At 37.5% G+C, this 23,784-nt stretch overlaps 1 protein-coding gene across 1 annotated transcript in view; it reads left to right on the top strand.

Moving 5' to 3' along the window:
* The first annotated feature begins 888 nt into the window (after positions 1–888).
* LOC131693235 (monocarboxylate transporter 14-like) overlaps positions 889–23,784 on the top strand; it is a 108,579-nt gene continuing 85,683 nt past the window's right edge. The window contains exon 1 of the mRNA XM_058980895.1: positions 889–1,011. The gene's annotated coding sequence lies outside the window, so the exon portion shown is untranslated. The remainder of the gene's footprint in view (positions 1,012–23,784) is intronic.

The following is a 23,784-nucleotide window of genomic DNA, read 5'->3' on the forward strand; positions in this document are numbered from 1 at the left end:
TCACACAGCACTACGGACTAGAAAAAACAACCTCTGTCTCGATGGAGAGCTCGAAAACGAATGAACTTTTTGAGTGTTTGGATTCACCTATCCGAAGGATTTTTAAGGACTTAATAATATGCACACAACATTACTTATTTTAAAATCTTCGTCTTTCTTGGTTTTTTCTACTCATATGCAAAAGTAACTGATTCGAAACGTATCTTCTTTCTTCGAATCAATCTATGAGGTATGCTCTGTAGATCATTTTAAACGTAAAACATAGGTAAATACTAAAACTAAACTATTTTATATGTTATCCAGGATTTAAATCCAGTTACCATTCCGGTGCCTTTGGTCCCTACCCATACGTTGATGGGATGGGATAACATCCAAAAGAAAAAAATCTACAATATTGGAGGAGCCACAACATTGTTTTTGGGAGGTTGTGTAATAATTCCTTTATAGCAAAAGCAAAAAAGTGGGTTTCTTTAATCTTAACACATCATTAGATAACTCTTAAAAGGGAACATTACGTATGAGAGCAAAAAAACGTGTGTCAGCGGTCTCGTTTATACCATTAGAAGCAATTTGAATCTTCATGCTTACTGTCGAATCAATGTGGTTAAATAAAACTAACTATTTCTTAATATGGGAAAATTCCAAATTTTCAAGAATGATTCACACTTCAGTTCAGGCGAATAGAGATCAATATTGTTGCTAATATTCTGTTCCAACTCCCTTCGTAGGCCCAATATGTACAGTGAACCGTCGAGTAACGCGGCGATGCATGTGCCCTGATGCGTCACGCGTATGCGCACTGTGATGCGGCGCGTAAAGGGGCCGCAAATTCACACCGAACACCCAATAGACTTCATCGGTCCCGTTGTGTCTTGGCTCAGTCTTACAGTGTTCGTCAGTCAGTGAAGATATATTTATAGTTCGCCGTTCGGTGCAATTACTCCCGTGTTCCAGTAGTCTCTCTCTCTCGGCTCTCAACAGCGGTGATTTATTCATCGGTGAATCGATAAGGTGCGTTCTCTTTCGTCTTTTGTTCTCTTTTCAGTCAGGTTCAGGTACCGAAACAATTACCGATTTTTAGTATGCTGAACATTAACGTTGCATGAATTCACTCACATATGGAATAGTTCTTTTTCGTGACCAGGCTATCATGAAGTGAATGTCAAATTCTGTCGAGCCGGTTACTAATCAGTGCTAATCGGTCGAGAGCAAATACAAAAGAATTAGTTTTTTTTTTTCCCGTATGATAACGAAGAGGACCGGCTGATTCCGAATGAGTCAATAAATTTCGCTCTCGCGAATCGCGTGAAAAAGTTTGTGTTTCTGTTTTTTTTCTGCTCGTTCCTTCAAAACGTGATAAGAGAACGTGTGAAACTCTCAGCACATGAAACCTACTGTTCGGTAGAGGTCGCATCGTGCAGAATTTCTTGTGTAATATTGAAAAATAAACTGCGAGGACAGAATAAACATGCAAGGTGGCTGAACTATCAGTTTCCATACACTTCATCATGTGACACGTGCTAGCAGAATGGAAAAGAAAAACTTTAAAATTTAAAACTAGAACCATCAGCAGCCTTGTTATTTAGAACTGACGACCGCACAGGCGTAAAACCGTGCCTACATTTTTTCACTGATCTAGCAGTTTCTTCAGCGAGAGAGTTCGGCGAAGTTAAAGCTGCTGCCGGTGCGTTTGGCTGCAATGGGAGTTGTCGTGTTTAGCCATACGAGAAAGAGTATATAAAACATATGAACACATATGATATGAAACGGAAAGCACGTTCATAAAAAAGACTTAAATATACACAGCTGAGTGGAATTTTCCACTCTCAATCAGTAGCCACAGATATTGGCTGAACGGTTAAAGTCGCCGTCAAGTCGCTTGCATTCGTCGTACGAGCAGTCGATTTATCCATGATTTGCTTTTTTTTTGTTTCCACGACGTGCTTAAATTGGCGCCCGTCGTGGTGAAAAGAGTGCCTTCATATTCTAGTTTTTTTTGCGACTTGTCAAAACAGTGGGGAGCAAACTTGATTTGTTCTAAGATTGCACAATAAATAGCGTCCAAAAATGTATGGTCTTGTCGTTTTACGCATTTTAATATTTTTGTTCAGCCCGGTAGCGATCCAGGCAGACTGACTGGTTACGGTCAACTTTCCTGATGCTCTAGATAGATGTACGTCCAAGTGTGTCAGTCGTCAATGGCAACGAACGGCATTTGTATTCAAATAAATATTGTTTTATTTCATTAGGATCAATAACGATAGTACAATTTGTTACACTTGGTACTTGGGATTTCACAACTTCGGTGCGATTTTTTAACTTGAGACAGTAATGGGGCTTTAAGATTCAATGGACAACTTACTGGAATCTTCCGTATCGATTTTGTTGGCTATTTTCGGCAAATTTAAGACTAAGAGAAACGAAAGCAATGAAATTAAAAGAAACGGTGGGTATTCTTGAGCGTATCAGTTATAAACTTTGCACAGAAAGCTAGGACTAGCCAGGCTCATATGGGTACGAACGAAAAGAAATGTGAAGAATCCTTTGCCTTCTGCTAAGTAGGATTTGGGCGTTGAACCCAAGTCTACCGCATGGTCGTTGGTAGAACATAACTCATCATCATGTTTTACCGCCGACGCCGGCTGGAAACTTACCAGGACTTCCAAATTTACATTTTTTTAGACAAGACTGTCCAACTTGATCTAAATGCTACATTGTATTTCTTTCCCTACAACAAAAAATAAGTAGGTGCATACACGTAACACACAAACTGAAAAATCTATCGCGAAGTCTACTAGTTTTTTCTAGAATGCCAACTACATTGGTCTACATCTGTCTATACCCTGGGCAGAGACTGGAGACTGGTAACCATTGCCCACCGTACACATCCACAAGTGTCATGTAAACTTGGTCATTGGAGCTGTTGGATTTTCTTGTTGGTTTATTGTACAGAATAGTTCCGACAGGCGACCAACAATGTTTAGCAGGTTTTCGCAAATGACGTCGCGTCGCTTGTAATTCACCCTTATTCTTGTTTACGACGAATGCGAGATTCGTTCGAAAGCGATTCGAACGAATAGTAAGCCCATTTGTTTTTACTGTCGTAAACGGGAATACAAACCACTTTCGAACGAATCTCGTATTCGTCGTAAACAAGAATAAGGGTGAATATCTACGAGCGTTGCGCATATACAATTGAAGTAACTGATCACCTGCTACCGTTCTGCGCCCGATTATCCCATGTTCCAAAGCTGACAACTGAGAAAAACGCGATCGAAGTTGAAAATTATATTAGCACTCTGGAGCGAAACAGTACAGCAAATAAAGCGTTATTGTCTTTAATTACGTTCATACCCAAGGTTTTCAATAGGATTAGTTCAGTTTTTCATTAGAAAAATTCAGTTGACGTTAGTTTTTTACGAAAAATGTTCAGTGAGACTGTTATGCCGTGAAATCTGACGAAAACCGGAAAATTCCACTCATACCAGTTCCACCACGACCCATGCAAATTATGTTAATCATTTATTTTGCTTACGAAAGGGTGCGGAGAGAGTTTTCTCGTCAATTCACAGTGTTTTTTTCGTCAAAAACGTGCGAAAAATTATTCACGCGAAAACGGTAAAGTGTACAGCAATGATGTTTTCTGGAATGTTTTATGACGATCCAAGACCTTCATTTTGATGCTAAGTTATAGTGATTAATCTCCCTTGAAATGAGATTTTTGATACAATTTTTTTCAAAGGGTGAAAAATAAGATGAAGTCTTCAAAAATATCCAAGAACTTGTTTTTGCGAACATCTTTACTGAAGACCAAAAATCTCTATAGTACACTCAAAGTTATAGGCCGTTGTTTGTGAATGACCCTTGAAAAACATTTTTATGACTTAACTTCTTAAATATCGTAGATAAAGCTTCAGTATGCTCGATAAAGTTGTTTGTATTATCAAGATACACATCTTTTCAGAAGAGATCATCGGTCTATCTCTTGCGACTTAGAAGTTATTGGGTAATTTTTGGTAAAATTAGCAAAAGTTTTGAAAGTAATAACTTTTGAACGAGCCAAACCATAAGCCAGCTCTAGTTTCAATTACAAATTCTACATCAACACTAAAACTCCATAGAGTTTCCTTATCTTTCGTTATATCCAGTAGAGTTATGGATGATTTGAAAAAAAACTATTGTTTTTCAAAAAATGTCCAATATTGCCGAAAATACTCGAGATAAGAAAAATTATGCGTTCATAAAATTTGTGATTTTTGACGAGGGAAATAACTTAGCAAAATGTACGAAATCTGTAGGAATGATAATTGAAGAGATATTTAAAAAAAATGTTTTTTGGGGGCCATCCAAACATTACGAGCTATAATTTCCTAAGCATTTAAAGAGATTTCGTGTATTCAGCAAAAATATTTTTGAAAGTAATCTCCATAGCTTTTTCTTTTTTTCCTTTTTTATTTCGACTATGTTAGTCACATTTTCTTTTTTGCATTTTAATGACATTCAATTAGCTAGATATTACTGAGTATGGAAAGTTATGAAAATTAAAGCCATAGTACTCAAGTGAGAGCAAGGATTTGAAGTAAACAGATCGGAAAACTAGAAGTGGCAGGGTCATTAGAACAGGCTTAATATCGTACGTGCTTATTTTTTGTCTTCTGCTAATGAGGGTCGAGCTTAGGCAGCATAACTACGAATCACCCCAGTTCACTAGCATGTGTCCTGGTATAGACAGACAAGTCCATCTTTATCGTAACAACCGACTGTCAAAATTAAGCCCGCACGATATTAAGCCTGTTCTACTGACCCTGCCACTATGTGACTATTGTTTTTCGTTTGATTACCAACAGTTACAAGGATCACCTCTAGAACTGAAGTTACTGCAATTAGTCTGTTTGGATTCCAATGGAGCAGTGCTGCCATGGACAGTTTACGTTGACGAAGAAAAATGATTTTTTCATATACCTTCGTTATTATTCAATATTATTGAAAACTGATAAAACTTATCAATTTAGAGTGCATTTGGCTACTTTTTTCACGTAAGCGGACTATTGTAATTATTCTAGGAGAATTGTATTGAGCATTGGAAGGTAAAAATTGAGCAGCTTCTAGCACTGTGAGGAAGCACCTATCTTTATGAAAAATGGCTTTTCGTGTATCTTGACCACACCGTTTTCAAGGAAAAAAAAGGGTTTGAAATCCTACGTGTACTAGAAAAAAGTTGGACATGAAAGGGTTAAATTCAATTTGTATGCTCTAGACTACTTTGCCTAATCAAACATATCTACATTTCTCGGTTTCGTGCAATTATTAGCCAAGACAAGGTAGCGGTTTTTAGTTTGGTGTATACGCAATCTTGGTTTTCAGCATTGAAGCAAACATCAATTGTTTATCTGTTAACAACTGCTCAGAATCAGTCATTTCGATATTGCCCCATCGACTCTCAACAACTAATTGAACTCAATTCAGTTGTCTATTCGGCAGCAATGCAGACGAATTTACTGCCTCTTCTTTCAACCACAGCACCGTGTACAGAAAAAACCAGGCTCGGTTCCGAACCGAAACCGCTGCTGAGAATACATCAACACAAGTTGAAACTCGTACACACATGTAAGGGAAGATGGGGTAAAACGCACCCCGGGGCAAAATGCACCCTTATATCGATAATAGCTGAAAATTTCTAGAAAATGGTAACACCAGTCGGAAGCCCGCCATAGTAAACATACGCTGTCAAAGTTTGATAACCGTACATCAATAGCAGTTCGAGATATAAACAAAAAAACAATAACGTGCTCATCTCATGTAATTATTATGGCCGCACACCAAGGATTTTCAGCTCTTATAAATGCTGTTTTACTATTATTTCAGAGCACTCCAGTTCTATTTATACCGTTGTTCTTTATTCTGTCGCACTACATATGAAAATTCTACTAAATAATTCACATTTTGCTAAATTTATATATCTGTTCCATCGGGGGCAAAATGCCCTCTTTTTTGATTTTGTTGGTTTTTTAATCGAAAACCGAAAAATCGTTCTGAAAACCTACTAATTGCATAACCTAAGGCTATTTAATGGCACACTTTTGTGAAATCCCGTCAGAAAACAAAACTACTTGCTTGTTTGCCGAGCATTCTGCCCCGTCGTTGCGGTGCATTCTGCCCCGTTGTTGTGGTGCATTTTACCCCCGCACAGGTGCATTTTGCCTCGCTTATTTTTCAAAGAGTGATTTTAATTGATTTTGAAAAATTAAATATTTTTCATGTTTTGAATATTGTGCAAAGTGGTATGATTGTGATTACAGAAGAAAATGTTGGCTAAACGATATCATTAATTAAATTCTTCCAATTCATATTCTATAGCTGAGTTATGATCATATATTCTTAGGGGGTGCGTTTTACCCCATCTTCCCCTAAACGGTGCTGAGTGACTCGGTTTGGTTTTAGAAACTGAGACTCGGTTGAAGTTTTGATTTCGTTTACCGTTACACTAGTTTACACGTGTTGAGATTTTGAGAACCGTACCAGTGAATGTACGTACCGGTTGGTTTTCTTACCAACCTCTGGTTTTATGACGATCCAAGACTTGAGATTTTTGATACATTTTTTTCGAAGTATGAAAAATAAGATGAAGCCTTTAAAAATATCGAAGAACTTGTTTTTGTGAACATCTTTATTGAAGACCAAAAATCTCTATAGTACACTCGAGGTTATTGACCGTTGTTTGTGAATGACTAAAAACATTTTTTCAACATAACTTCTTAAATATCATAGATAAAGCTTCAGTATGTTCGACAAAGTTGTTCGTATTATCAAGCTGTCCGCAGACGAGACCACAGAACACACCCGAAAAAGTATATTCACTATGGATTTTGTTCTAGCTATTCCAACGCGGCAATAGTAACCACGTTGGAATAGCTAGAACAAAATTCATAGTGAACACTTTTTGTGTTACCTCGTCTGTGGACACCATTCCCCTTTGTGACTGTAATTAGTTTAATATTGAGTGATGCTTGCTTATAAGAAACAGATTGCAGAGCAATTCCAAGCTTAATATCGAAGAAATGACTTTTGTTTCAACCATGTCTTAAATGGAACTTTACGAATATGTTAATTGCTGTCTTAGGATACATTTGCAATAAAACACTGGTCTCGTGAACCAATCGTCGTGTGTTCGTACCCCGACCAGGAAAGACTTGCAGTGCCAATAGGATCGTACCACTAGCCTTCGATTGTTATGTATATGCTAAGAAGGCGAAAAATTCGCGAAAAGGTTGTAGTGGCAAGGCTTTCCCTTTTCTATTGGTGTTTGTAAACAACAGTGTTTGAAAAATGCAATGGCGGCTGTGCTGAGTGTATATATTGTTACTAGTAAAGCTAATGATAATAACGGCAACTATTCTCTTTAGGTACTTTTGACGAATTGCATCAAAAACTTTACCAACTTTACCGTGCAACTTTAGTTGTTTAGTCTGATTGGATTTGCTGATGCAGTGTTGCTAGTAACGCTACCAATAAGTGACGAATATAATATTTTTTTAATTTTTATGCTATATCATTTTCTCCGTAGGGAAAATTGGTTTAAAAGCGTCTTTATGCTTGAAGGACACAAACCTCAACTAGGGTGAAGGGCCTATTTTCACCACATTAAAGAGGTTGCCTCACTATTCAATTAATTACTCGGCCAATAATCAATGTAATGCGTACAAATTGGCATTGCTTCGTTGTTAAGAACCAAGATAATAACACAAATTCGCTAAAAACGACCAAATTCTCGTGTTTGAGCGTAACGAAAACTCGAATCCAGTGTCCCTATTGTTGCGCTAGTATTCGACTCTATGCGTTGAACAAAGATGGCAGATACTGCTCTAACCAATGGCTCCAAATGGGTAGGGTGATAATAGAAACATGGCGTAAATAGGCTCATCACCCTATACATAATTAGTTCAGATGTTTAATTATGGTTAGGTTTTGTGCCCTTCATTCTTTACATTTCCTTTTTATCATGTCCATATGAGCCAGCCTAGTCCTAGTTTTCCGTTCTAAGATTATAATTGATACACTTTAGAATACCTATTCCTTTGTCAGTTTTATTGCTTCCGTTTCCCTCAGTCTTAGATTTGCCGAAAATAACCCACAAAATCGATACAGCAGAATTTTGCGGTAATTAAAACATAGTAGCATAGGAATCAGTTTCAATAGGAATTTTCCGGCTGACCTACTTCGAAATCAATTTCGCAACATCTCAATTTGAGTGAAAAGATCCGGAAACCGGCAGTATCTGGGAACATGTGGAGCAAGTGTGTAACTGGAACGTTTTTTCTCTTTTGATCTACTTCGCAGTCAGTTTCGAATTATTTCGATCTAGATTCGAATAAGAATCAAAGCGATCTAACTGTGGTAAAGTGTTTTTCAAGTATAAAATAAATACTTTTGGGAATAAGTTTTAGTGCATTTTATGTTTCTGTAATCCCCTCGAGGCGGTCCACAGACTAATAAATATTTTAAAACAATTCTTTTTAGACTTTATCCCCGAAAATATGAATCTTTTCTTAGGTATATATTTCTTAGCTTAAAAATGCAAAATATACTAAAAAATGTCCATTTTTGTACATTTTGTAGTGTAAAACCCCCTTAAATGAAATTTACACTAAATAAGCAGAAAGATGTATGAGGCTTTGTTTAGGGACTAAAGAATATTTTAAGAGCTTCGGAATATCTAAAAGAAAGAAAAAATTATGTCCCGATTTTGTGAATGTCTCCGTTTTGGCAGCCTAAAATTGACGAAGGGGCTGATAAAAACGGTTCTTCACTATATCTTATGAGTTTGACGTGATTGTTATTACTGCTTCGAGACATTTTTCGTCATTGAAAAGGTGATATCTCTTAGTCGATTTGTCCTGGTTTTAACGATATGCATTTAGTTGAAACAAAAAAAACTTTCGAATGAATTGAATATTTGGTTTAAATTTGACATATATAAAATCTGACCTATATAAAACTACTATTTCACTATGTCAAATTGAATGATCGAACCATTGTGACCTTTACTGCACGAATGCTTGATTTGATAGCAAATTTATGTATTTAATTTCTCTCAGAAATCGACAAAAATCCCAATTCAACTAAATTTGATTTGATTTCGTGAGGACAATTGGTTGTGAACTTAACCTCACCACCCGGTCAATCCAATCCGGTTGGACTAGAACAGGAATCCGGAATAGCGAAAAGTCTTTAAATTCAAATAAAATTTCGGGCTGGTTTCAACCAGAATAACAGCGCGAATCCAACAAATGATTCCGAATGAACTTTACCCGAAACTGGTTGCAGCTGAACAAAACCCAGACAGTTCATTTTTCGGCTACTAGAATTTAGATCGGTATATTTCGGTTCAGATATTGCAGTCCAGCTGCAGGGAAGGATCGTCAACACTGGCTCTGTGATTGCTGCTGGCTACGAGTTTCACAATGTTTTTAATTGTTTTGATTGGTGAAATTAAATGAAGTTTGGTTTAGAACATTGATTAAGTGTATTAGACAACTTAGTTGGTGATTATATCTAATGAAAGGTTTCATAAAAATTTAATGAAATATATGTAGAATACTTGTCGTTGTACTGAACGAAATAACCAGATTATAGCTCAGCTTACTTTCAAGGCTCACATTGAAGGAAGCCAAGCAAAATAAAACAAATATATAAAATGTTTACATTCTCTCATAGACTTTACATAGACTGGGATTCTAGGTTAATTTATAAACAAATATTTAGACCGGCAATTCTAACTGCAGGGCCAATTTGGGCACGTTGTTGTGTAATCAGGAAAAAGGATTTGGCCTGCCCCCAATTTTGTCTATCGCTGATTTTATCAGGAGGAGGATTCAGAACAAAATTCTAAGAATGATTTTGAAGCGTCCTCTCTGGTTTAGCAAAAATGAACTGCACAGACTCGTTAAATATAAACATAAAAATACAACGGACTCCTTTACAGTTTATAAGTAAGTTTTTAAGAATTGTTTAACTCGTTTATTCACGTGATCTGCTACGATCCTACTGAAAAAATTACTTAAGTTCAAAGCATATTATATCTTGATAATAATTAACCGAATCATGTAAGGATGAAGAGTTACCGATGTAATGTAACCTAACAATATAATCAAATACAATAAAATTATGTAGAATAGCATGGAATCACAGACGCAGGGACGGGTCGGAGGCATTTTAGTTGATTCACAAAGCATACAGAAATGCCTTTTGATCATCTGAGGGAAAGCTCTGCACAAATGCCTCAAGTCTCGTCGAGACTAGTCGATTAGTCAAGTTACTTTCGAAATCGAAAGGCGTTCATGTCAGTTCGATTAGAACTGGTAATGATGAATACTCGACTGACGTAGGTGTACACTAAGGCAAAACGCATAGCGAAATTCAGAGGATTTATCTTATGATGACTAGAAAAGTAACAAAACTATGTTTTCATAAGATTAATATGAAAAACATACGACTTGTATGATTACCTTAACATTAACATAAGTTATTGCATATGCCAGTCGTTCGAATTTCATACGAGCATCTTATGATTATCATAAACATTTATGTATCATTATCTTATAAGAGAAATGTATAATATTGTCTTATGATAATTCAAAGATGCCTTATGGAACCGCAAACCGATTTGACCAAAAAATGCCGTTTCATAAGATAATCTTATGACTTACATACGTGCTACTTGTGGCTAAAAATTATACGATATTCCTATGAAATTCGCTGTATTTTTTCCTGAGTGCAGTAATCAATTGTGTTTTTGACGCACACTTTCCAGGCCATACACAGCCAACACTGACGACTGCTCCTGAGTTTCTTTAAGTATATTTCGAAGAATGGGCGGTGGTCAGCTATTTTCGTCCGTCAGCAGTGCTATCTTTGAAAATGAACCACCTTGGTTATGTAACTAATTTTTTCCGATCTTTTTTAAAATGCAAATAATTAAGCAATCTTCATTTTGTTATATTCTGAATTGCACATATTTTGTCGTATGTAATTTTAAATGTACTTTCATTTGATGGCATTGTAAGGGAACTCGTATCCGCCGGTTGATGCCAATCGAGCTGACATTTTTTTAGACTCAGCAAACTAATTTATTTGTTTTTTTAGTGTTTATTTGACCAACTAGGAAACGAATCCACTGGATCTTTAATGCGTGTGGGAAATACGCATGGTCTTGTCTGAGTGAAAGACTTTTGAATTATGTATGAAGGTGGAGAATTGACAATTTTCAGCACGAGGAACAAATATTTTATGGACATATTTAATGCTCTACTCGTCCATTAACTCAGCAGTCAATTATACTGAGCTAAGAATATGTACGTACTAATTAGAACCGGGGGGGTGTTTTTTCTGTTTCGCGGTATTCATTGTATTCGTGAATAATATCGCAACGTTTACTCGAACGAGGTGGAAAATTTCAAGTTACGGGATCTCAATATGCTTGTGATTATACCAATAAGGACCATTTATAAATTCTGCCACGCTATTAGGAGGAAGAGATATGACTAATTGTGACATAAATGGGAGGGGAGTACGTCAGGTGCTTTGACGCAATCCGCCGTTTTGCGCACGATTGTGCCATGTATATAGGAAATTCCATAGAACATGAACACTTTTGCGAGTAGCGGCATTAATGTGCTTCTACAAAATGAAGAAAAATCTAAAATCATTTGATTCGTATTAGACCAAGAGGAAAAATAACGTGGTAATATCACAGAGAGTTAGTTAGTGTTGGGTAATCTTTGCGTGACATAATTTATGAATGTTCCACGGTCCAGTTTACATTGTCGACAACACTCCCGACAGCCGGCTGTCCGGAGTTCAAGTTGTTTTCGATGAAACAATCTCGATAAACGATTACCCAGAGTTTAAACGCCTAGAACATTTACGTATCCTACAGTCAATAAACTATTAAAACATCTTATGCACGAAAGTATATTCTCAGTCGCATCGCTTGCTTGAAGCGAATCCTGACTAACAACCCACCCACTACCCAATCCGTGGTACTTATGGGAGTGTCACTGAGTCGGGGCCTTCCGTTAAGTAAGTACCACATCAACACTTCCTTTCTCATCCCAAGTTACGGCGGTAAAGATGGTCGTGGCCCGCAATGGTGGCTCTCAGGCGAAATTCTTGCTTGGACTGGATCAATTGTTATACCCAAACAATGCTCCTCAAGTAGTCTGGCTGGAAATGAGAGTCATCAGTCTGCAATCTACGAAGTATACCGTGCTTACGCAACGCAACTTTAAGTATATTTCGAAGAATGTTCTTACTTGTAGTCTTGCAACAGGATACATTCCATCAGCCTTGATATTGTAGGTGCTTTCGACAACGTATCCGGAAGCAGCACGAGGTCATGGAGTACCTTCATATATCACGAACTGTATACACGCAATGCTTTGCAACCGACATCTGTGCTCACCGTTAAGACAAATGGAGATAAGGAAATTGAGTGTTCCTTAAGGTGCACTGATAAAAATATAACACTTACATCTATTAATTTTACATATAGATTTTCGCAATTAGCGGCAGCATATGCATACCATTTGCTCGCTCATAGATCTGATGAGAAAAATATCAACACACATTATTTTCGCATTGACATTTTATAGCTTCGGCACATAAAACATGATTCTATAGCGATACGTACACATAATTCATGTGTGAACTTTTTGAACCCTACAGTTTGCATTTGAAATGTAAATTTTTCCCTTGATGAGTATACCTTTTTTTGCGCATATAATTGTTAAGTGCGGGAAACAAATGGATTGTACAGTCAGATTATTTTGAGTGTGGTGTACTGTCACCACTTCTATTGACCCTTGTCGCCGATGGCTTGTTGAGGAAACTTATTGAGCTTGGGTTTCCGACGCGTGATTTATTTCTCCGGTGATTATCATATAATGATCGCCGGTATTTACATTAACACACTTTTTGACTTGATGCAGCATGCCTTATGTGTTGTTGAGTAATGATGTCTTCATGTTGGACTATCAATTATTCCAAATTAAACAAAAATTGTGCTTTTCACGCGACGAAGGATTACAACCGAAGCTCGTCTGGTGCAGTTCTTTGACTGTGAAATCATTGTCGCGGTTCAAGTCAAATAAGTTGTGGTAATTCTTGACTCAAAACTTAATTAGACAGCTCACATCGATTTGAGAGTCAAGAAAGTTTACATTGTCTTCGCCCAATAAAGACAAGCTTTCGGCAAATCTTGAGAACTCAAATCCAAGTACATTCAATGGATCTACATAACAATTGTGATACCAATACTGCCATACGGGTGCCGTTATTTCGATCATAATTTTCCAGGATAATGAATTTCAAAATTTTCGGAAGCATCTAGTTTCTATGGATTGGAAAGCAATCCTTACATTGTAATTTCATTTTTGAACAGTTCATTTTTATCAGATTATACCAAACGAAATTTCAGTGCCCTCTTTATTTTCCCAATAAACCTACTCTTTATCGAAATGAGAAATCGATTAATAAAGGAACATTCAGATTTCAATAGATTATATGGAACTAATCTGAAAAATAATTGAATATAATTTTGCTCCTCAGAATGTGCATGCCACTTAAATCGGCAGGGAGTTAGAAGACCTGACGCGTGAGAATGTTTGAATTATATAGAACTTTTATATACCTTTTTCGGCAGCACCAGAGTGTTATGCTTGTGTACAGCTTCATATAAATGTGTATTGCCGTAATCCAATTATTGTAAACTAATTTTACGCGAAAAAGGTGGGGCCGCTTCTTTTTCGTCAATTCTGTGGGCGAAGTCGCAATGCATGAAGATGACACGTGAAAAGCTAGATAGAAAGACCATTTGGAGTTCCAGACAAATAAAACCATTTTTCTGCTGTTGAATTTATAATTTTATTTCTTTTTCCTTTTTTATTAACGACTAAGAGTGAGTCAAGTTTTCCTTTTTTATATTGTTACGACATTTAATTAGCCTGGGACTGGAAAGTGCGAAATATTTTTCAATATTATGAGCCATAGTACTCAGGGAAGAGCAGGGCTGGCGCCAGCCTTAGGTTATTTCATTTTGTCTTAGTACCCGTCCTCGAGAGTATAGAATTCCAGAAAAAAAAAACGATGAACCGGGAGATGATAGCAGTTACGTAGCATTCCCAAGGTCTCTGACTCGTACCATTCATTTTTTTCGAAACCACTACTAAAATAATATTTATGTTTCATTTACGCATATATAATCACATACAGTTCATATTAAGTCTAGACATAATAGGGAGATAAACAATCAATTGGTTACAGCTATCTATAACTATCGAAAGGTGAGTTATGGGACAGAGCTTCATAGCATGGTTTTTCTTTAAATTTAAATGAGTTTCTACTTTATCTGCACAAATTGTCTACAAAATGATAAAGTCGAGCCAACAATTTCTAAAAACTACATTTCTGTTTGCCATGTATAACATTCCCCAGCTTAGTCCTGTTAAAAAACACAAATATTTTTATTTTTCTGTGTTTTTCTTATATTCACGTATACATATACATAATCCACAAAAATGCTTTATGTGCAAAAATAAGACTTCCCAAGAAATCCTGCCAATTCATTATTTTCCGCACGTCACTTGCTCTCGACCAGACAGAATGTGTCTCCATCGGTATGTCACATTCCGTCGACGGCGTGGCGCACGAATGCTTCCCCTCGTGCAGCAAACCAGTGCTTCACTATCTTGCACCTATAGCTATAACACTCAAAGTATTCCTACCATTGCCGGATAAAACTGGTAGTAAGTGGAAATCATTTTTTGGAACTTGGGCGGTGAGTGAAAAAACTACTCTACAGCAACGTTCTGTTTATTGTAAAATTTCTATCATCAACAAAATGATTAATCTCTCCAACCGCCATAAGGTATCATAAACCAGGACGTAGGTTCAATTTGTCATAGTGCGAGATGAATCTCTAATATGGAAAAAGGAAAAGTTTAGTTTTGGCTGGTTCACACCTCAAGGTTAGTTTGAAGTAACCGTGAGCAGCTTTGTGGATATGTAACGGTGTAACTTTAGAGAAAACACAAGGCTTCTTTGGCTTCGCTACTGTCGACTTATTACAATTGGGTCAACGTATTCTATCACAGCGTGCTTATGGCTTCTGACTAGTTGACTGTTATCGGGAGAATACCATTATTGCGCAAGTATATGGATGGTGAAGTAATGATTCAGCCTTGTTTCTAGCGTAGTCGAATGAATTTGAACATGTTAGCAACACGTTTTCGTTATTTTGGTGTCTCCTTGGACGAATCGAAAAAATCAATGTCAATGGAGAATTTAAAAAAACAATTATTCAAAGTAGGAGTAGGATAAGAGTCAGCTTAGTTTCGGATAATATTACCCCTAGTAAGCAAAGCAAAATATTAAATCGTTTGCATCAACTCTTGCTCATAGCTACGAAGGACTGACTAAAAGCATTGTTATTCGACCAGAGAAAATCATGCAATACCGTCAAATTTCACAACGTCTTATACTAACAGGCGCCAACGTTACTGTTCTTCACCGATCGCCCCCCCCCCCCCCACGAAGCTAACCGGAACAATGACCAAGAGAAGCAGTTTGCTCGGTTTTTCAACCTAACCTATAGATATCTATAGATAATAGATATACGTATTTGCGTTAAAAGAGCACCTCAATGAACCTTACTATACATATACTTAGTTATAGCAGCGACAATCAGCCAAGTGCTTTCCAAGATAATTTCAAATGAAGACGAAGAAAATCATCCTATCAAGCTCAATGGACCGATGAGCCCTGCCAGACGCCAGTCTACTGGCTCAGACTAGTTTAGTTTTTGTTGTTGTTGTTGTTATTGTTGTTTTATAATGGGTTCCCATCAAGGCAAATAGCAACAGACCAGACCGTCCATTAAACCGAGGAAACCTGATATATTCAACAGAAATCACCAGGAGGAAGGGAGGTCAAACCATGGGATAGTCAAATGACGCATTATCATTAGAGCAACTTCATTATCGAAACATGGCAAACTTTTCTTTACGATTAGTCACGTATTAGTAAATGTGTTATAACCAAGAAAATTGAAAATCACCTTCTACCACATAGGTAACTGCCAAGGTTGACTGTGAATAGAATCCCGCTTGGCGAGAGTACATACCTTGAAGTTCAGGGAAACGGCAGCATAACATTTATGCTGCCTTGGGACGTTTCCGTGTTTATATACTTACTTTTCCCGATCGCATGTGGAGCTATGGTGTAACAATGTCGGGAAAACTCAGCGTTATTCTTCCTCAGTCCATCTAGCCATGGCTTCTTTCATGTTCAAGGACACTACGTTAATTGCTTTTTGTGGTTTCCGCACCGCGTGGGGATTGGCTGAGGTGTATGTAGTAGAGTGGGTGTTAATAAGAGGGATGATTATTCTGATGTGGTGGACAAAGTAATCGCCGAATGGTTCGTGTTACGCGTCACGACCTTTTCGTGTTCTTCGAAGCGGCCACTATTTTCTTCCTGCTTATTTTCTATTTTTTAAGGGCACTAATTTCAGGTTCAATTGCAATTTTGTTCGAAAATCACGTGCTTCTCGATTCATTAAATGCGCATTCGGAAAGTTGGCACGGTAACTGATTGGCCCTTTGTGTGTTTGTTTCCGCGCAGAGTGATTTTAGTCTGAGAACGGGAAAAATAATTATATTTAATTTCCCTTATTCATCTCGTAAGTCTAAGGATTGTGTAAAAAGTATGAAACGGTTTATATAAACTCAACAATTAATTAAACATTTTATTTAACTTGGCTTTCTCCAAAAAGACAATCGATCTACAATTTGTCAACAGTTTTTACGGCATTTTATTAGCAAGGGACTGGAAGGTGAAGTATATTTTTCAATATTTAGAGCCATAGTACTCAAGGGAGAGCAAGGTGTTGAAGGGAGAAAGTTTAGAAAAGCGTGGAAGGATCATATATGCAAGCTTAGAGCTCACCGCTGCTCTAAGCTTGCATATATGATCCTTCCACGCTTTTCTAAACTTTCTCCCTTCAACACCTTGCTCTCCCTTGAGTACTATGGCTCTAAATATTGAAAAATATACTTCACCTTCCAGTCCCTTGCTAATTAAATGCCGTAAAAACTGTTGACAAATTGACTCAATAGGTCGTTAACAAAAATGGTTAACCAAAAAATGGTAAAAATATAACGATCTACAATTATCAAAAACAAAAACAGCATGTAATAAATCTCTGAATCGTATTTTAAAATTGTGATCACCTAGCATCAGTTTTCATCTTTATTATAGACATTGACTTGTGTTTGGAAAAACAGAAAAACTAACAACCGGATATGAACACAATAAAAATTGCAATCATAAAAATTAACATCACTGCAGATCGTATAAGTTTCGACCTACACTTTCGCGCAATGAAGCAGGTGCTCATGGGCAAATAATAACTACATATAGTGTTTCAAAATTTGCTTAAAAAGCGCCATCTTTCGGCGATATTCCTTTTTCAAAGAATTGATAATATAGAAAATCTATCATTTAAACGAAAAAGAGATTGCACATGAGTATCTTTGTGAGAGTTGTAGAGGAGAACATTTCCAAAAACTATTAACTATCAAAGGGGTTATGTTCGGCTTTCAGTCGTTGAAAAATTTAACTAACGGAATATTTACTTTTCATCCGACGTTTCGGCGGCATATATTGCGGCTTTCTCAAGGAATTAAACTAGTTACCATGTTATTGTCAAGTTCACCTCCGTATATTGGTGCAATAGTCATAGTCATTGCCACTGACTCACGTTGTTGATCTTCGAAGTTTACAAAGGATTTTTCGACCATTTGCACGAAGACCCTGACTTGCATTTTCGCCGCTAGGTGGCACTCTATGCATCAGCTGATCACTGCAAATGAAAATAAGAAAGGTAATTTGTCGGGTCAGGTAATCTGGCTAAAAAGCTTATGATTTCATTTCAGGTTTATAAGAAAAGTAATTTAAAGAAATACTTATCCATTGTAATATAATCGATACGGTATTCTTCATTTTTCACCGGTAAACTTTTTTTTGCTAACGAGATGGTGGACTTCTTCCGTTTTACATTATTAGACACGAACATTGACAAATGTTTAAAATTTATTTATTTTCGGGATTTCTCGACTCAAAAATAGAATTTTTTAGAAGCTTGAACAATTCCATTGTATGTTTGTTCCGTACCCTTATTTGAGATATTTGATAATGTTCAACGTAATAACAGATTTAAAGGAGGCGCCTGGTTTAGTTGGCAAAAAATCGACATCTTTTTAAATACTTAATTGTTAATATTAAACCTCTAGAATAGTCTCTCGCAATCTCGATGGCCACGCTGAACTTCTTTTGTTTTAAACAAACATGCATTCCTCACGCGAGCTTGCTAGAAGACACGCAGATTTCAATCTATCAGCAACAATACTCGAAAAACTAACAGCGATAAAAATACAGTGTAAACAATACATTCTAAACTACTTCTACCTACATTTTCAAGAGAATATACCCAATGGGTTATTTTCTACAGCGTTTTTTCAGTGATGCAATTTGATGTGGGACACCCTTTAATAGCGAACACAACTCAAAAACCAATTATCGAATTAACTTGATTTTTTATGAGGAAATCCCATAGAACATGGGAAAAATATGCTTATAACGGTAGTGTAGCCTGTCGATGAACCACAGAAAACTGAATAAATTTTTTTTATCCCCATTATTTTGAAGAATTTTACAATAAAATATGAGATTTTTTGGTTTTCATGAAGCCATTTTCCGAAATTCGAACTATTTTCTATTTTTTTTGGTTCATCGTGTAGTCCAAGCTTTACAAATCTCATTGAATTTTCTGTGCCAGACAATTTTGATGTGGGAATGGTTGGACGTCTACTCTAGGAACGCTCGTATGAAAATATTTTTTGACATTAAAAATGTCTTACTCCACTATCTGGGGCTAGGTGTCATTCTAAAATCTAAACTATCTCCCATGTAACGAAACTATGTAAGGTTTGCACGCTTATAACTCCGATATTACTAGATGGATTTTAATCATTCATACACCAACCGATTCAGAAACACCTAACTTAAATATTGGTAATAATTTAATATCTCCCCAATAAAAGTAGACTTTTGGAAATTGGTAAAATTAAAAAGTTCACAAAAAACGGGAAAAATACCATTCGTGAGGCAGATTTCTCAGACACAGCAGTCAAAAGAGGGCAGCTTAGTTGCTCAATGAAACACGAAAAGTCATAAATAGAAGCAACGCATGTCCGTTTAAATCAGTTGTTGCTCTTATCCCACACGAGCAACGTCGTCTCCGGGCGATGCAATAAGCGCTATCGATTTTCGGTAACGTTGGCATTTGCACACACTCGCACCTAAGTGACTAAACCATATACGGTTAGTTTATAAATAGAGGTGACGCGTACCCGTCAGCGATGTCAGATCTACGGAAATCTCCGTAGATCTACGGATTTGGAGGTTTTCTACGGATCTACGGATCCGTAGATAAAATCTACGGAAATGCAATTTTTTCTACGGAAATCTACGGATTTATCTCAGTGTACTTTTGAAGAAGGTTGCCAATTATCGACAGTTATTTTTTCTATTGGAAAATCATCTTAACAAAATGGAGAATCCGCAAAACCACGTTGTGCGATAATAAATACCAGCGATCAAAAATTCAACTGGAGAATATGGACCCTGCTTTATAAAACGCCTTCCAAAAGTTATACCGCATTTCGGCGATAATGAGTCGCTAAAATTATATGTAGTTCAAATCAATAAATCCAGTAAAAGTCGTATTGAATAGAATTTAATATATAGTCTCATCTGTAAATGATAAATTGTTTATTTCATAGAATTCAATCAACGTTTTCTCCTATCTGAATCGATATCTTGGATCCTGATTACTGTTTTATTTCGTAGCCTGACAGCTGATTTGTCGATCGATTGGCGCTGGTTCAGGTAAAAGCGAAGAGGACACTGAGTATCGTGACAGTTGTCTTTGATAGTTGGAAATATTGGTTGACCAACCTCGGCGCGGCCCGATGTAAATATGAATATCTGTAGCAATTTTTAAGACGAAATGCTTTTAAGAAGCACAACTGGAAATCCCGAATGGCAAAACGCGATCCAAAATCAGCTGGGTATTTCTCCGATGTCATTGATGTCAGGACCTTCTGAGAAACAAACGTCGCCTCTGACCATGTTCTGGTGGTATGTGGGATATGTACTTGACGAAACTAGAAAGCGAATGCTCAAAGCGGTTATACGTCAAAAAGGAGCGATATGATCGTCTACATCGTACGAATGAGGGTACAACAAAAATGAGGAAAGCTTTGCCATGAATGACACGTGAAAGCGATCAACAACACGAGAAGGAAAAACTTTTATTACTAAAGCAATTAGAGTTATCTAAATCTGTACAGCAACCAACGCCACGTTAAAAGGGAATATGTGTATTGCCAGATATAACGTTAATCTCATTCAGCTTCAACATGTTCGAAATTTGGCTCTGGTATGCATACCTCGTACCTCACTAGATCAATTTATCTACAGTAACAGCATGACACATCTTTATGAACAGGATTAAGTTAAGATTAAGGTCCCCGTCCACAAGGAGGGCGGTGCAATCGACGGAAGACTACATGATTTGTCTCCTGATGGCGTTATCCGTAAATTCATGTCGCAAGACGACGAAGTTGTTGCCGATAAAGACGTGTTCAGGAATTTGTTCCCCATTTCCTACGCTGTCCGGGTTGTGAGAATGCGGATAGAACACTCCATTCCTTTCTTCGTGACCCTGGAAAATGTAACCAACTGGCACATATAACCAACAAACTGTTACGTTTCAATTCTACGAACAACTAAGGCAAACAGTGGTATAAAATCTCTCTTTTGTTCCCCATTTCTGCTGCATTAACCGCAACCAGGATTCAGTTTCAACGCCTTATTCATTCTTTAATCTGCATCTTGACTGAAGTTTAAAGCAGAGTCTAAAGCCTTCAGCTCGGAGGCAATATTAATGCATTCACCCATCTAAACATTCATGTGTTTTATATGAGCTCTTTGAAATTAAAAGCAGAAGGTGGCATCTGTTACATTTTCGAGAAAAAGTGAATTGTGTAATCTATGAAGTTGAATTTGAATCGAAAATAACTGAATGAACGCGCTGCCTCAAACGAACTAAGGACGAGGCAAACAACTGCAATATTCCCTCCAGCGCGGCGGGCATACATTGAATTTTGCCATAACCAAAAAAAAAAAAATCTCGACTTCAACGCCGAAAGCGAAAACGCAAGCAGTGGTCCAACCAGCAACGACAGCTAAACCAGAATCTTATATTGAATCATCAACGATTACATCCAGTACTTTTATAGCAACAAATAGCACCGCCAAACAAGATGCAAATGGTAGATAAAGATTCATCAAATTGCATCATGAAAAAAACGCTGCACAACACAACACAACACATCGGGATGTTTTCTCTTGAAAATTTGGGAAGAAGTAGTTTAGAAAGTATTTATTACATTGTGTTTTTATCGCTGTCAGAACGACGTTGAATCCCACGGGATAAAGACTCGTCACGTCAATCGTTTGTTTACCATTTATCTGTCAGTGTCATTCCAATCGAGCACGAAACCTGTCAGTGTCATTTAGTTGGGATAAGATGGCGAGGCTTTATTCAGTAATTCAGCGTCTTTAGCTGTCAGTGTTTCGAAAATTGGAACGAAAAGCAACGTCGCGAATTCATTTTGCGACACCCATCGGGACATCGGAAAACAATTGGGAATCGTGCAATCAACCGTGAGTCGTATGATTAAAAGGTACTACTAAACTGTGAGCATCTAATGGAAGGAGAAATGCAGGCAGAATGGATGTTCTATTAGTGGTCAGGATCACAAGCGTGTAGTGAAAAAGTTTAAGCGTAATCCAATGCTTCGGTCAGGGTGTGCGTAAAAAGTTGAATCTGTCCAAGTCTTTGGTTCAGAGAGCCAAAGGCTGGGAGAAACAAAGTACAAAGTGCAGAAGGCTCCAAATCGTGACGAACGGAAAAATTTGGTGGGAAAGTCATGGACGTGAAAACTGTACACCCAGATGCTGACGAAGCCTCATTATCTCATCATGGATAAGACTTGCGTCAAGGCGGACATTCTGTAGCTTCCGGGGCAACTATTCTTCACCACTCAGAGCAAATTTGATGTTCCGGATTAAGTAAGGAAGCAGAAACTTTCAAAGTTTGCCAATAAATACATGATTTGTCAAGCGATTTGCTTTTGTGGCAAACGGAGTAAGCCTTTCCTGAGAAATTAACCTCGTTCGTAACACAACTCACAATTATAATTTTGTTGAATACGATATCCTATCAGTTTACATTGAAAGATCGATCGCAGCAATCTCTGACGACGAAGGTGTTTTTTTCGCTCCTGACACGTTTTTGAGAAAATAAAGTTTTCCGTTCGCTGCTTTTCAACAACTCATCTGATAAAGAGAACAATTTTGCATATAGAAGTTCGTGCCCAAGCGGACTGAGTTCGAGGAGATACGACCACAGGTATCCATCCGCAAGCGGCCCTACCTAAGGAAATCCCCTCAAAGTTGACAAACCCAGAACTGATTCATTCCGGTGACCTCCTGGCTGTAGGTTTCGTTGAACCCGACAAAGCCGTTCACTCCGGAGTGTTCAACATTCAAAAAATGTTTGAAGCGATGGCTGGCTCAATAAGGGATCTCCTGGGCTCGATTGAATGTAACAACAACTACAGTTGGAATCCAGAAAATCGTGAATATTCTGTGTGTGGGAGTCAAGGCCGCCATCACGAAAGATATAGATGACAGCATTCTGGATGATCTTATTACACGTGAGTCAGATTTATTTCCCATTTTCTAAAAGATAATTTTTGAAATTCGTTGGTTGGTTCGTTAGTATTATTGTTGCAGTTGAGGGCTGGAGGGTCCGACCGGCGACAGTCGTTTTTTCGCTTGTTTCGTGGTAATCCCTTAGAATAAGAATAAGAGAAAGTACGATTGTTGCTGGTCAGATTTTCCAGTTTTCAGAAGCAGCCAGAATAGTTCGAAAAAACATCCGGATTTCTCGGCCGCGAATTAAGAGCGAGTAAAGGCGCTTTAACCAAGACTTATTAGCCAGGGCAAGGTGTAAATACCTCTGTCCCATCCCAAAGGACCAAAGGAGTGACATTAACCTTCTTAGCCAAGTCACTCCCAACGATTTATTATATCCCCTTTAAACTGAAATGGTTGGTACGGTTGTCCTAGTTTCTTCCTGCTTTAAGATTCAAAAAATTCGTTGATTAACTTATTCATTAAATGAATAATTTAATTGTCGTCTAATTTTGAAACATCTTCAATCCCAACTTTGCACAGTAGGCCTGGCCGTTTTAATATTTGCGATATATGAAAATATGCTTCAAATATTAATATTGACAAGAAAAACACTACAGAATAACTGCAGTGTTTTCCAGGATGCTTTTCAATACTGGCTGTGTAAGGGTTAGAATAGAATAGAATAGAATAGAATAGAAACGGAGTAAGCCTTTCCTGACTACCGAGACTGTAAACGGGGAGATCTATCTCGAGGAGTGTCTTCAGAAGCGTCTGTTTCCTCTGTTGAAATAACCCGAGGGTCCTACGATCTTCTGGCCGGATCTAGCTTCGTGCCACTATTCATATGTTGTTCTGGAATGGTACGAAGGCAACGGGGCTACTTTCGTACCCAAGGAAATG

This window comes from Topomyia yanbarensis, chromosome 3 (genome assembly GCF_030247195.1).
Source record: "Topomyia yanbarensis strain Yona2022 chromosome 3, ASM3024719v1, whole genome shotgun sequence".
Lineage (NCBI taxonomy): Eukaryota > Metazoa > Arthropoda > Insecta > Diptera > Culicidae > Topomyia > Topomyia yanbarensis.